The following is a 14,656-nucleotide window of genomic DNA, read 5'->3' on the forward strand; positions in this document are numbered from 1 at the left end:
GCCCATCCCAAATTATGACCAGAACCTATCCAAAAAGGGAGTTACAGTCACTGTTCACTGCACTATAGATATGGTCAGTCCAGAAACATTCCAATCCGGCCAGTTGTGGTTTTTGGACCATAACTTGAGCTATAAAACTCCAAATGGTCTGATTCAAAAAAAGAAATTCAACTAGACAAAATAAGGAACAACTTTCATGTTTATCATTTTTTCAAATTCCCACTGCAACAGTAACTAATGGAACAGTAAAAATAAGGTATCAAAACTGAAAATTCTGCCCCATTAACTTTAAGCCTAGAAATGGTATTGGTAACCAATACCAACAAATTTTGAATACAAAATGTGGTATGTTGGGAGTATTAAAATCAATTACCTATTTTCTATGCAAAAGCCAACATTTTGGTTGACTAATGAAGTGAATAGTAACACCAAAGCTTGAAATTCAAAAATTATAAAATTCAAAAGTGTAAAATGCCCTAGTATACCTAACAAGATTGGTTTGGATAGCTTGGCATGCCAATAGGGTTCAGTTAGCAGTACTGCACATGGCATTATGCCATTTTGTGATTTCATGGCTTTTAGCCATTCTGACATTGTGTTGAGATTTGGCCTTGTGCTTGATGTTATTACAGCTTATTAGCTGTTCTGTTGCACACCAGGAGATACATATGTGACCGATGGTGTGACGGCCCGAGGTACTTGATACCCAGTGCCAGTTTACCTGTTTATCCAGTCCAGTCTTCCAGTATAGGTTACTAGGGCAACCAAAAATGAAAGTGGATAAATTTAATGAAATAATGAATATAACAAGTACAAAATAAGTAAATCTACAAATACTCAACGAAAATTTATTTGCAATCAGATATCAATACATTCACTGCATATTTATTTTCTGTTATTTATTTTTATTTTATTATTGGCACCACTAAGCATTATTGCTTGGCGCGTTGCTTTTGCCACGCGTAGGTTCTGGAGATACTGACCGAGAGCCCAGTAGACCACAGACTGTGTGAGACCTCCTGCAGCTCTGCATAGTGTCCGTGTCACCTCACCGACGTCAGTGCATTGGTAGGACACTAGGTTTTATTTTAATATTTTGTAAATAACTTTTATTTTCTCATCTGTAATTGAAACTTATGTAATGTATTTTGGTATTAAGGTATGTAGTGGAAATTGTGTTTGTGAATGAAAAAGTGAATATTTATTTATGACTTTTACATGATTATCATATGAGATGAATGATTGAGAAATGGAAATGTTGTTGAAAAACATATTGAGATTTTGTTGATGCAATGGAGTTGGGATTGATTGGAAATGATTATTGGAAGTGTTTTTCACAGGTTCCGAAGAACTGTTTTCTCCATTTTTAGCCGGTACTCTGCCGGATTTTCTATAAATTTTCGGAACCTCAAATAAATTATAATTTCAATAAATGACTTAAATGAATTGTATTTCACAATTTATATTCAAAACTATGATAAAAATAAATTAAGGAAGAATTAAAAAATGATTGAGATAAAATAAAGTGTTCCGGTACACCGTGTGACATATCTTACTCGGATATACTGTAGACGGGTAAGGGGTGTCGCAATTCCTAACACAAAAAAGTGTTCTTACATCTTGGAGAGTCTTTTGGTAGCAAAAAGAAACGAAAAAAGAAGAACTCTGGCAAGTAGGAAATCTCACTCCATTAGAGGTTTGTGACCTAACCTTGGTTTTAACTTTAAATTCATGTTTAAGGACTATGAATGAGTGCAAATGACAAAGAAATTGATGAAATACCATTTGTATGCCATCCCTAAATTTTTGCAGCCTTGGTTGGGGTATGATTGTGATGAGTTTTATGGAGTTAAAATGGTAGTGTGGCTGCCCTCAATATGCATCTCTTGAGTAAAGTGATGAAATGCAAATGATAATGCATGGTTGATGATGTTTGAGTTAGGGTTTGGGATGAAAATGAGACTTTGGTCATGTGATGATGAAAGTAGGTTTTAATGGTCAATTAGTGACCATTTGGTTTTGTTTGAAGCAAAAATGAAGTGAATTGTGTAGTGGGATTTGAGTTTGGTGTGGTTGCCCTTGGTGACCTGCAGGACTTGGCATGAGTCCAGCAGGTTTGGTTAGCAATAACTGGAATTGTAGAGGTTCAATTGGTGCAAGGCCAATTGGACATGAAACTAGACACATAATGGCACAACTTTGGTGAAGAAACCATGCCCAAAAATCAAACCAAATTGACCAAAAGATTGACCTAATCCGAGTGACCTGCATTCTGCCTGGGCAAAATGACCAAATAAATAGTGTTTAGTCATTTGGCCATAACTCAGTGTAGAAAGGTCCAATTGACCTGAAATTTTACCAGAAACAAGCTAAGATATAGGCCAACAACTTTCATGAAGAAATCTAACCCAAATTATGATCATAACATATTCAAAAAGTGACTTGAAGTCACTGCTCCTAATACTGTAGATTTGGTCAGTCCAGAAATTTTGTAAAAATTTCAATCCGGCCAGTTGTGGTATTTGGGCCATAACTTAAGCTAAAAAACTCCAAATGGAGTGATTCAAAAAAGGAAATGCAACTAAACAAAATAAGGAACAACTTTCATGTTGATCATTTTGCCAAATTCCCACTGCAAAAATGACTAATGGAACAGTAAACACAAAGCTTGAAAACTGAAAATTCTATCCAATTAATATTAAGCTTAGAAATGGTATTGGTAACCAATACCAACAAATTTAGAATGCAAAATGTGGTATGTTGGGAGCATTAGAACCAATGTACCTATTGTCTATGCAAAAGTCAACATTTTAGTTGACTAATTGAATGAATAGTAACACCTAAATTTAAATTTCTAAAATTATACAATTTAAAAGTGTAACATGCCCTAGTACACCTAGTTAGATTGGTTTGGATAGTTGACATGCCAATAGGGTTCTGTTAGCAGTACTGCATATGGCTTCATGCCATTCTGTGTTTCATGGCTTCCCATGACATTCTGTGTTTCATGGCTTCCCATGCCATTCAATGACATAATAGCCTTTGGCTATGTTATTTGAGTTGTTACACTCGGGTTTCATCCCTGATAATTATTACAGCTTGCTAGCTGTTCTGTTGCACACCGGGAGACACAATGTGACCGATGGTGTGATGGTCCGAGGTACTTATTACCCAGTGCCAGTTTATCCGTTTATCCAGTCCAGTCAACTAGTATGGGTTACTCGGGCAATGATAATAAACCTTACCAAATTTTAATCGAATAATACTGCAAATAATATCAGAAATTAAGTCTACCCAAAAATGTAAACATACATTCTGCATACTTATTTTTATTTTATTTTATTTTATTTTATATTGTCACCACTAAGCGGAATTGCTTAGCGCGTCACTTTTGCCACGCGCAGGTACTGGAGACCTAGCTGGGAAGCCCAGCAGACATCAGACTGGGTGAGCCTTCAAATCTGCATCCGGAGTCCAGAGTCACCTAACATCTACAGTGCACATGGTAGGACATTAGGACTTTAGGGTAGCATTTTGTATTTTGTATTTTGTATTAGTTTTGGATTGTAACTATAAACTCTTGAAACTATTTGATGATGTAAATATATGAAATTTCATGTTATTGAAATTTTCTATATAATGTATGTGCAAAAATGAAATGTTGAGAAATATGTATAAATATGCTTCAAGTGATGAAGTGAACAGAAAAGTTCTGAAAATAGTATTGAGATTTTGAGATTGATTTGAAATGTGTGTAATGGAGTTTTGGATTTGGAAATTATATTGGAAGTGTCTTTTAAAAAGGTTCAGAAGAACTATTTTTCCAATTTACAGCCGGCACTCTGCCAGATTTTCTATAAAAATTTTGAAAAAATTTAGATTTATCAAAAATTGTAAATAAATGATTTTAAAAGGGATAAATTGTAATTAAAATATGAATTGGTGCTCTAGCACACTGAGTGGCATAACTTGCTCGGCTACACTGTAGATGGGTAAGGGGTGTCACACTTTGTGCTTGGAGGCCTTGTCATAGCAATTGCCCTCCATTTCAGCTTCGTTCCAAGACATCACAGGCTGCGCTTCGTCAGTGGAACGACAAGAATAGATTAGACTATCTGCATATCCATGGGGATATGTAAGAAGGTGGGCAACACATGCTATCTACTGGATGCTAAAGGGAATGCCATCCCTCAGAGAGACGAAGCAAGAGAAGGACCCGGCGAGACTTCACAACCTCAAGAAGAAGGCCAAGAGCGGATGTTCGAAGAGTCCCCTGTTCGAATACCTCCATACACACCACCATCGATAAATCCAATCCTCGCATACCTACAGTGCATGGAGACCACAATATACAACAGGATGCGAGCTATCGAGGACAGCCTCCAGGAAGCACATAACAAATTAGACACATTAATGGAGAAGCTAGATGAGGAGGAAGTGGAGCCAACATCACCAGCATCACCATCATCATCATCAGAGACCTTTTAAACCTAGGACTATAGGATAGGATTTTTATTGTAATATCTTACATACCTTAGTCCTAAACTGCAATCATAGGTCTCTTTTATTTGCTTTATGTCCAAAAAATTTTCCATGCTTAATAAATAATTTGCTTCTTTATAAACTTCGTACATTTTCTCTTCTTTTGCATATTATTTTAACATTGAGGACAATGTCTGATTTGAGTTTTGGGGGATATAAGTGCATTGCATATCATTGCATTTGCATATCATTACATTGTTTAAATTCAGCTACATTATTCTTGTGTATCAAAATTTTTGAAAAATTTTGAAAAATTTTGGACTTTAAATTGTGAAACTTAATACTATAACCAAATTCTAGTAAGCTAATAATTGGACTCCACGGGATAGAGGAATGAACGTATCTAGATAGGCAAAAGGATTCTAACATGTTTTTTGTGAAGAAACTAATCTCTTTAATGGAACTAGACTAGTTAAACCTCTTCATAACTATTAATTTATCACATTGGACTTGTAAAATTAGGAGAATAATTTTTGAAATACAAGCAAACCTAAAAAAAAAAAAGCCTCACTAGCTCTAGAACATATCTCTCAGACCTATCAAGGCGAAATCCTAGCATATGCTTGATGAATAAATGATTAAGGTATTCTTTGATATAGCCTCACTAAGCCTTAGCCATCCCTAATTAAAATATATATCCCTTGTAGCCAACTTAAAGCCTATGTTTATCCCTTAGAATTTATTGATTACCCATGTTATTTACCTAGCCCCTAGTCTAAACACCTACCATACCCTTTTGAGGAAGCAATATGCATAAGGAAAATGAAGAGAGGATGTAGAACTCAAAAAAGAGTGCAAGTGTGCAATTGAAATCAAAGAAAAACTTGCCTTTCCAAACTAGCCAAAGCAATGAGTTTGGGGGAGAGGACAAAAGGGATAAAAAATAAAAAATAAAAGAGAAAAGAAAAGAGGTCCCAAGATAAGTATCATGGAAGCATGCTTGGCACTATAAAAAGCCAAAAGCCCTTCCTCTCCATACAAAATCAATAGTTTACTTGGTATTTTATGCATACATGCTATCCTCATATTTGCATTCCCTAAAAATCTTTCATTGGAAACCAAGTCATTATCCCCTTAGCCCCATTACAACCCTTTTTTTTTTAAAGACGTTTTGATCTTTTGAAAAGTGCATGCTATATTAGTGGAGATAAAAAATTAAGATATGCCTATGGAGTTGGAATTGAATTACTTCATCACAATTACTCAAAAAAGAGGCAAATTTGGGAGAGTTAGTGTTTCTCAAATCTATCTCTATAAAACAGGTTATTTGTGGCTTATTAATGGCCTTATATATAGAAATAATTAGTCGAAACACATGAAAAGAGGTGAAGTTCTAAATAGGCAACTATTAGAACCCTTATGCCTTGAAAGAGGGAAAATGGAATTAAGGTTGGAGGAGTTCAATTCTATGCTTATTAAATTGTTGGTTATATTCCTAAGTATCCCAATAGAGTTTTGCTTTGCTTGAGAACAAGCAAAAGTTTGAGTTTGGGGGTACTTGATACACTTGAATTGTATAGATATTTTTAAGCACATTTGTATATTATTTCATAGCATTTAGGCAAGTATTTTCATGCATAATAATTGATTTCATTAGCTTTTGTAATTTCTATTGTAAAGCCCTTAATTCTATGTTTTCTGCATCATTTCAGGTGTTTAGGTGAAGCCCCAGAGCATAGGAGTTCAAAGGAAAGCTTGGAGAAGTCAAGAGACAGAGAACTATTGCTAATACAAAGTACACGGGTTGCGTAACCCAAGCCCTAGACTAGTGTAACTCTCTGCCAGAAGAAAGCCAAGAGAATTAATGGAGAAGCACAAGTACACGGGTCGTGTAATTAGGCCCGTGTAATCTGCAGGGACCCGTGTAAGTCTCTACCAGGCACAAGCTTGAAGAACCTTATGGGACCAACAGTACACGGCCGGTGTAGTTGGCGCAGAATCGTGTAACTCTCTGTGCAAATTTAAGATTTTGCAATTCTCCTCCAGCAAGTTACACTGCCTGATGTGCAGGGACCCATGTAGTGACACATGGGCTGTGTACTATGCTGCAACCAATTTTATAACTCGAGTGCCCCTCTTATTTTCGGATTAAAATGAGACTCCTAAGGCCTTTTGGACTCAAAATGACCAAACCCTAGAGCAACCAATGTAAATAGAAAAGAGAACATCAGAAAAAGGGTCGTCGCGCGAGGGACTTTTGCTGAAGGCTGCTGCTGTCGAGCTCCACATCAGCACCAAAAGAAGTTTTCCAGCTAAAGCTCCACAATATCAAAGCTGCAAACTCTCTTCGTGTGACACCCCTTACCCGTCTACAGTATAGCCGAGTAAGATATGTCACACAGTGTACCGGAATACCCTATTTTATTTTAATCCTTTTTATCCTTCCTTATTTATTTTTATCATAGTTATGAAGTACAATTGGTGAAGTATAATTTATTTAAATCATTTATTAGTCACTAAGTGAAATTTATGCCATTTAATTTATTTATTGAAATTATGAATTAATTTAAGGTTTCGAAAATTTTACAAAAAATCTGGTAGAGTGTCGGCTAAAAATGGAGAAAACAGTTCTTCAGAACCAGTGAAAAACACTTCCAATAATTTCCAATCCTTCTCAAACTCCATTTGTATCACATCAATTTACAACAATTTCTTAACAATTCCTCCATTTGTCATTCATTCACTTCACATCATTATCAAGCTCAAATCATAAATAAATTCTCTTATGTTATTTACAAACGCAAAGTTACAAATACTTACATTATACAAGATTATATTACATAGGTTTCAAATATACATGATAAAATAAGAGTTTAATTACAAAACTTACAAAAATCACAAAATACAAAATGGGACTTAGTGTCCTACCAATGCACTGCAGTCTGTGAGATGACACGGACACTATGCAGTACTGTGAATGGCCTTACCCAATCTGTGGTCTACTGGGCCCTCTATCAAAATCTTCAGTATCCACGCGTTGCAAAAGCGATGCGCTAAGCATAAAGCTTAGTGGTGCCAATAATACAAGAAAATACAATATGCAAATAAAAGTAATAATTTCCTAGTTATTGTGTTCATAAGAAATGAATAATTACTAACTTATTGTTTAGTCGAGGGCTAATTACATTTTATGATATTAACTTCTTCATGCATTTTGTTAATTGTTTTCTTGATGATTTTGAGCTTCTATATATTTTATTGTAATCATTCTTGATCCTTATCTTGATATTTCATTTCCTTATTTTCTTTAATAATCAGTTCAATCACAGTTATACTTCTCCATGCCCAAGTAACCTATATAAATTGATCGGACTAGATAAACGGGTAAACTAGCACTGGGTACCAGGTACCTCGGGCCGTCACACCATCGGTCATAATGTGTCTCCTGGTGTGCAAACAGAATGGCTAATAAGCCATAAAAGCAATAAGGCATAAAGCTAAGTATAACATCATAATCAGTATAGCCATAGGCTATCATCACAGAATGGCAATGAAGCCATACATCATACGCAGTACTGCTATCAGAACCCTATTGGCATGCCAACCTATCCAAACCAATCACATAGGCCTACTGGGGCATATTACAAAGTCATTTCTTGAATATTTATACTTTATATGTAAGGTTATTATTCATTTCATTAGTCAACTAAAATGTTAAATTTTTCATAGATAATAGGTATATTGGTTCAAATATCACCAACATACCTCATTTTGCATTCCAAAGTTGTTGGCATTGGTTGCCAATACCATTTCTAAGCTTAGTGCTAGTTATTCAAAATTTTCATATTTCAAGCCTTGTATTTTCTGTTCCTTTAGTTATTTTTATAGTAGGAATTTGGCAAAGTTGTCAACATGAAAGTTGTTCCTTATTGTGTCTAGTTATATTTCTTTTTTTGAATCACTCCATTTGGAGTTTTTTAGCTCAAGTTATGGCCTAAACACCATAACTGGCCAGATTGCAAACTTTCCAGATTTTCTGGACTAACCAAATCTATAGTGTTTTATGCAGTGATTACATGTAACTTTTTGAACATGTTATGATCAAAATTTGGGTTAGGTTTCTTCATAAAAGTTGTAGTTCTATATCTCAGCTTTCTTCTAGTAAAATTTCAGGTCAATTGGACAATTCTACTCTGAGTTATGACCAAATGAATAGATACTATTCATTCGGTAATTTTGCCCAGGCAGAATGCAAGTCACCCAGATTAGGGCAATTTTTAGTTCAACTTGGTTTTGTTTTCTGGGTAGAGTTTCTTCACCAAAGTTGTGCCATTATGTGTCTAGTTTCATGTCCAATTGGCCTTGCACCAATTGAACCTCTACAACTCCATTTATGGCTGCCCAAACCTGCTGGACTCATGCTCAGTCCTCCAGGTCAGCCAAGGCAGCTCACCCATACACAAATGCCAAGCCTCAACTCACTTCATGTCCTCATTATACACATTCAAATGGTCACTAATTGACCATTACAAGGTTAATGAACGATTACATGAGCAAACCCTAATATTGTTAAGTGTCCATATTTTTCCATGTTCATAAATACCTAATCCTTGCATTTCACCTACACAACTAAATTCAATCATGCATTTAGCACTAAGGGCTACTCTTCAACACTTTGGTATCAAGTAAAATCACTAACCCTAACTAACCGTAGCTGCCTAAACTTGTAGGGTGCACGCACACACTTGTTTGTTTCATTTTCTTACGTTTCCTACACATATCATGCCATTAAACATGAATTGAACTAAAAAGAGCAAGAGTTTGGTCACTTAACACAAGTGAGCAAAATTTTCTCCCTTCACAAACTTCAGTTTCTTGGCTTTTCTTGGCAGCCAAACACCTTGCCAAGTTGTTTAGACAAGTTTTGTTGAAGTGGACTTAAGGTTTAGGGGAGTAGAATCAAGGTTTGGAAGAGGTGTGGAAACTTCTTCAATGGAGAAAGGGAAATGGGCAGCCGGCTGGTTAAGGAAGAAGAGATGAATCTAATTGCTTTTGTTTATTTTTGTCTCAGTTATCCCTTTTTAATAGGTTAGCTTAATTGTGATTGGTAGGCAAAGGGTTGATGACATCATGTGATGTCAAAATTATCATTTAATCTCATTTTCTTTCCTTTTCTTCTCAACTCATTTTCAATTTAATTTTGAGCAATATTTATTCACATTTTGTGTCATAATAATTATTTACTTAACTTGACAAGTCAGTCAAAAATCACCTATGAAGGCAAAATGACCAAAATGCTCTCAGTTTGGCTTAATAGACCAAAATTGTCTGTATCGATTAAAAAAATTTTTTAAGCATTTTCTTAGCATTCTAATGCCATAAGAACATCAATAACCCTTCTCTAGAGTCCCAAAAATTATTTTATGAATTTTCCCTTGGGTTTAGGCCTCCGAGTTGCGAGAATCACAACTTCCTAATGGGTTACCCATCGCTTGGGCACCGGCTCATTTAACTTGGTTGTATTTTATTTCTAAAATTTTTCCTAAATTTTTCTTATTAATATTTGACTTAATTATGGTTCCTCACTTTAGTTTAAATATTTTTCCAGACGTTCTAGCTGACTGGACCAACACCGGTCACCAGAATAGTAGAATGTACGGAATGGATATAGTGAGGGTGTTATAACTCTTCCCCTCTAATTTAAATTTCGTCCTCGAAATTTACCTGACTTAAGTAATCATGGAGTTACTACCTCCTTGCTTCTTCACTTCCTTATATTGCCTCATCAATGTCTAGGTTTGGCTCCTCCTAAGCTTCCATAGCATATACCTGTGGTGCCACCCTGACTTCGGGCCTTTGAATTATCTCAGAAATAATTTTCTATGAAATGTTAGCCGTCTATGCTCTACCCAATCTTTTACCCCTTTGAACTGTAGGGGCAGGTCTATCAACTTGTACTGGAGCTATTGAACCACTCCTCTGAGGACAATCTCTTATGAAATGACCCATAGCCCCACACTTGAAACACTCTCCAGTTAACAGTCGACACTCTCCTCTGTGTCTCCTACCACAGTGCATACATTCAGGCACTGAGGCTGATCCCCTTGTTATTATGCCTAGGGAGCTAGCTATAGATATTCCAATCTGGCCTCTCTGGCCCTGTGTCTAATCTTGTGAACCAGAACCTTTAAACTTCTTACTATCAGTCGGTATACTTGACTGCCCTGGTCCAAATTCCCTCTTGCGCTGCCTATCTTTCCTATTCTGTTCACTTACTCTGACCCTTTCCACTTTCAGTGTAGCTTCAACTAATTTTGTGAAGTTCATAATTCCCAAAGCAGTGATCATTATTTTAATATTGTCATTGAGCCCTTCTTTAAACCTTATACACCTTTCTGCTTTAGTGGGGATAATCTCCCTTCTATAGCAACTTAGTCTGACAAACTCTTTCTCATACTCTACTATTGATAGCTACCTCTGCCTCAGACTAATAAACTCTCTTCTATTATCTTCCAGGTACACACTTCCCACATACTTCTCCTTAAATTCAGCAAGGAAGAAATCCCAAGTTATTAACTCTGGTCGGACCTCACTAGATATAATATCCCACCACTGATTGGCATTATCTTGAAGTAGGGACACAACACCCTCCAAGTTCTGCTCTGGGGTGCAATGAAGTTGCTTCAATACCCTTATGGTGCGGTCTAGCCAATTCTCAGCCACCACCGAGTCATCTTCTTTCTCACCAATGATGAACACCCCTATTTGCATAGCCTGGTATATTTCACTATTCCGGTGATCGGTGTCGGTCTGGATAATTAAGGGGATTAGAACCACACTTAAGACAAGTAAATAAGCTATAAACACAAATAATTAGTAATTGTCAATTAGTTAAGTATAAATAAGAAAAACAGAACATAAGAAGTTAAACGAGCTGAGAGTCACAGCAATGGGTGACCTTCTCGGGAAGGACTGCGAAGTAATTTTAAACTCAAATTTCGAACCTTAAAATGTGACGCTGCGGTCCTTAGGACCCTTATAAACACAGTGGAGAAGAGAAAATCACGAAAAAGAACTGTTAAGGCAGTCAAATAATTAGGTCAGGGAGCAGAAAGAAATATGGAATTAATTACAAACCAGGATGAACCGGCGAGGGGCAATTTGGTCAATTGACCCCGAGAGCTAACTCCTGACCTAACTGTCAAATAAAATCGGAGAAAAGAAAACTTCGGGATTGAGAATTAAATTAAAGAACTAATAGAAAGAAAAAAGAGAGAGAAAATGAAAAAGTTAAAAAGGTGTAAGGATATGACATCATGCATGATGCCATAAATCCCATAATTTATAAATTAATTAAAATGAAATGTGGTCTTTCATAAGACATAAAAAAAAAAGAAAGGAAAAGAAAAAAAAATCAATTGGTCTTCTCTCCCAAAGTTGCCGCCTCCATCCTTCTCTCTCCCTCACCATTGCAAACCTCCATTAAAGTTTGTCTTCAAGCTTTGAAACCCTCACTAAACCTCAACTTCTCCCATACTTGCTTTACAAAACTTGTTCTAGTCACTTGGGAAGGAGCTTGACAACAAAAAGAAAAAGAAAGGAAGAAGTTTTGAAGAAAAAGAAACTCTACATAAAAGGTTAGTAATCAAATTTGATAATTTGAGTTTGATTCTTACATTTCTAACTTATTGAGCTTGTAAATAAACTAAAAATGGAAAGAAAAATTGTTGAGGGATTATATAGAATTTTGGACAGCTAAGGTTTGGTTGGACAAAGTATAAATTTGTTTGAGCTAAACATGTTATGAAGCTTAATTGAGTTAAGGGAGCATGTTTATAAGTGTTTAATTAGCTAAATGCAACAAATGACATGAATTAGGGTTTTGAACATTAGGGTTTAGAGAAAAAAAATGTGAAGAAGTGCTAAATGATGTCTTTGACATAGTTTAAGGTGAGAAATGGTCATTTGTGACCTAATTAAGTGTGTTAGAAGTGTTTGAATCAAAGCCAAATTCGGATTGGGTATGCACCATGACCAAAAGTCAACTTTGAGGGACCAAAAATGGAATTTTACAAGTCCAATTGGTATGGGACCAATTGGGAATGAAAATAGACACTAAATGACACAATTTTCATTTAGGAAGTATGCCCAAAAAGTGACCAAACCTAGTGAACAAATTGACCAAACTTGAAAATCTGCAGGCTGCCCTCTATAAACTGAACAAATGAATAGTATTTGTTCATTTGGTCATAACTCGAGCTAGGCAGGTCAAAATGACCTAAAATTTTGCCAGTGGTTAGATGAGATATATACCTAAAACTTTCATGAGGAACACAAACCCAAATTATGCAATTAACCCAATCAAATTACTAAGCAAATTTGAGTCACTGAATCTGTAGAACTGCAGATTTGCCATATAAACAGCAAAGTTTCAATGGCTATAACTCTCTCTAGAAAACTCCGATTTAGGTGATTTTTGAACCGATGGAAACCAAAGACATAGTAGAACATTTTCTATGAAGAAAATTAGACCAAATTATGGACTTAACTTGATCAAATTGCTGAACGAAGTTGGAGCAATAAATCTGCAGAACTAAATTATGCAGCATTAACAGTAACTGTATTTTGGCTATAACTTGAGCTACAAAACTCCAATTGGAGTGAATAAAAAAGGAGAATAAACTTAAGACAATAGGGAACATTTTCTATGAAGAAAGGTTTGCCAAATTCCAACAGTAAAAGGACCAATGAAACAGTGCAACTTAGGACTCCAAAACTGAAAATTGGTCATTTTGCCTAAAAGACCTAAGTTTTGAGGAAATGACCAAAACCAACAAATTTAGTGACCAAAATGTGGTATGTGGGTGAAGTTGGAGTTTCCATACCTATTAAGCCTTAGAAAGTCAACAATTTAACTTGAATAGTATAGTGAATAGTAACCCAAAACACAAAAATTTCAAGAACGTCGAGTTTAGCACATTAGAGTTAGGTAAAAGTAAAGCTAAATTTGTTTTGGGTTTATGTTAAGTTCTAGTACTGAAACATTGTAAAATTATGTGTTTTAATTGAAAAGAATACCGGGAAAGAACCCGAGGAACCGAGTCAAGGCCAAGAGGCGACTAGCTTGTTGTTTGTGCACAACGTGTAATTTTTGTAAATTATTTGCTGCATATTGTTTTGAATGATTTGAAAAAGTAAATTGAGACATTATTTATGATGCTTTGATTGAAATTGTTGAAAATTATTGTATATATTGAAATGACAATGTTTAGCAAATTGTTAAGATAAGTTTTGAAACCACAGTGTCATGACCATATATTTGAACACCTCACTAGCATGACTAGTGGGGGTAATTAGTTTCGAATTTTGATTCCTTCTCTAGAGAAGTGTTGAGGTGTGCCAGTAGAAGAGGATGTGAATGGATATTGATATATTTGAGCTAGCTAGCCTTGTGATGTGATTTCTCTTTAGCCTCTGGCTATTGAGATTCTATTTGTTTCGAATGGCATGAACTAACTATGGGTTTTATGAAATGTGATTTGATACTTCAAAATGAAATTGTTTGGGATTAAAATCTCATAATGCACGATTTGTATTTAATACTCATGTTCAGTTAAATTTTTGAATAAATGTGATTTAAGTTTTGCATAAAGATTATTTTAGTATGTTGTGCACCACTGAGTCCTAGTACTCAGCGATAGCTTCTATTGCTGTCATAGATACAGAAACTAGAAGAGCAGCAGACTAAGCTGCTGAGGTGTGAGGAACTATCAGCTTGAAGTCATCGGGTATAATTTATACCCTAATTGTAAATATTTCTTTTGATGTATGTATTGCATATAAATGTATGGACATGTAAATGGGTCTTGAGCAGCTTGTACAAAGTTTGTATGAAGTTTGTAATAAAAATTTAGTTTGAATTTCCTTTGATGTAAATTTTGTAATGATGTATATATATATAAATTATTTTGTCTCTAATGAAATATGAGTTTAACTATTTTATTTAATTTGAATGAGATGAATTTCTAGTATTTTGAGGATTATTGAATTTTGGAAATTGAGAAATATTGATTGTGAAATCTTGAGATTTGAGATTGATTGAGAATTTGAAGTAGTGGTTGAGAAAAATTTTTAGAAGTGCTTTTTACAGGTATTTGAAGAACTGTTTTCTCAA

This window comes from Hevea brasiliensis, chromosome 2 (assembly GCF_030052815.1).
Source record: "Hevea brasiliensis isolate MT/VB/25A 57/8 chromosome 2, ASM3005281v1, whole genome shotgun sequence".
Lineage (NCBI taxonomy): Eukaryota > Viridiplantae > Streptophyta > Magnoliopsida > Malpighiales > Euphorbiaceae > Hevea > Hevea brasiliensis.